This window comes from Oryctolagus cuniculus, chromosome X, assembly GCF_964237555.1.
Source record: "Oryctolagus cuniculus chromosome X, mOryCun1.1, whole genome shotgun sequence".
NCBI classification, from domain to species: domain Eukaryota; kingdom Metazoa; phylum Chordata; class Mammalia; order Lagomorpha; family Leporidae; genus Oryctolagus; species Oryctolagus cuniculus.
The window spans coordinates 134,187,661-134,189,765 of record NC_091453.1 but is presented as its reverse complement, the minus strand read 5'-3'; positions in this window follow the sequence as shown (position 1 = coordinate 134,189,765).

Genomic DNA, 2,105 nt, shown 5'->3' with positions numbered 1-2,105 from the left:
GAGTGGGATGGCTGGGTCGAACGGTAGGGTTATATTCAGGTTTCTGAGGAATCTCCAGACTGACTCCCAAAGTGGCTTGACCAGTTTGCATTCCCACCAACACTGGGTTAGTGTCCCTTTTTCCGCAACATCCTCGCCAGCATCTGTTGTTGGTAGATTTCTGTATGTGAGCCATTCTAACTGGGGTGAGGTGAAACCTCATTGTGGTTTTGATTTGCATTTCCCTGATTGCTAGTGACCTTGAACATTTTTTCATGTGTCTGTTGGCCATTTGGATTTCCTCTTTTGAAAAATGTCTATTGAGGTCCTTGGCCCATCTCTTAAGTGGGTTGTTTGTTTTGTTTTTGTGGAGTTTCTTGATCTCTTTGTAGATTCTGGTTATTAACCCTTTATCTGTTGCATAGTTTGCAAATATTTTTTCCCATTCTGTCGGTTGCCTCTTCACTCTCCTGACTGTTTCTTTTGCAGTACAGAAACTTCTCAATTTGATGCAATCCCAATAGTTGATTTTGGCTTTGACTGCCTGTGCCTCCCGGGTCTTTTGCAGAAACTCTTTGCCTGTGCCAATATCTTGAAGGGTTTCTCCAATGTTCTCTAATTACTTGATGGTGTCAGGTCATAGATTTAGGTCTTGAATCCACGTTGAGTGGATTTTTGTGTAAGGTGTAAGGTAGGGGTCTTGCTTCATGCTTCAGCATGTGAAAATCCAATTTTCCCAGCACCATTTATTGAATAGACTGTCCTTGCTCCAGGAATTGGTTTTAGATCCTTGATCAAATATAAGTTGGCTGTAGATGTTTGGGTTGATTTCAGGTGTTTCAATTCTGTTCCATTGGTCTATCCATCTGTTTCTGTACCAGTACCATGCTGTTTTGATTACAACTGCCATGTAGTATGTCCTGAAATCTGGTATTGTGATGCCTCCGGCTTTGTTTTTGTTGTACAAGATTGCTTTAGCTATTCGAGGTCTCTTTTGCCTCCATATGAATTTCAGCATCATTTTTTTAGATCTGAGAAGAATGTCTTTGGTATCCTCATTGGGATTGCATTGAATGTATAAATTACTTTTGGGAGAATGGACACTTTTTTTAACTTTTATTTAATGAATATAAATTTCCAAAGTACGACTTATGGATTACAATGGCTTCCCCCCCATACCGTCCCTCCCACCCACAACCCTCCCCTTTCCCACTCCCTCTCCCCTTCCATTCACATCAAGGAGAATGGACATTTTGATGATGTTGATTCTTCAAATCCATGAGCATGGAAGATTTTTCCATTTTTTGGTATCCTCTTCTATTTCTTTCTTTAAGATTTTGTAATTTTCATCGTACAGATCTTTAACGTCCTTGGTTAAGTTTATTCCAAGGTATTTGATTGTTTTTGTAGCTATTGTGAATGGGATTGATCTTTCCAGTTCTTTCTCAGCCATGGCATTGCTTGTGTATACAAAGGCTGTTGATTTTTGTGCATTGATTTTATACCCTGCTACTTTGCCAAACTCTTCTATGAGTTCCAATAGTCTCTTACTAGAGTTCTTTGGATCCCCTAAGTAAAGAATCATATCGTCTGCAAAGAGGGATAGTTTGACTTCTTCCTTCTCAATTTGTATTCCTTTAATTTCTTTTTCTTGTCTGATGGCTCTGGCTAAAACTTCCAGAACTATGTTAAATAGCAGTGGTGAGAGTGGGCATCTCTGTCTGGTGCCAGATCTCAGTGGAAATGCTTCCAACTTTTCCCCATTCAATAGGATGCTGGCTGTGGGCTTTTCATAAATTGCTTTGATTATATTGAGGAATGTTCCTTCTATACCCAATTTGCTTAGAGTTTTCATCATGAAAGGGTGTTGAATCTTATCGAATGCTTTCTCTGCATCTATTGAGATAATCCTATGGTTTTTCTTCTGCAGTCTGTTAATGTGGTGTATCACATTGATTGATTTGCGAATGTTGAACCATCCCTGCATACCAGGGATAAATCCCACTTGGTCTGGGTGGATGATTTTCCTGATGTGTTGTTGTATTCTATTGGCCAGAATTTTATTGAGGATTTTTGCGTCTATGTTCATCAGGGATATTGGTCTGTAATTCTCTTTCAATGCTGCA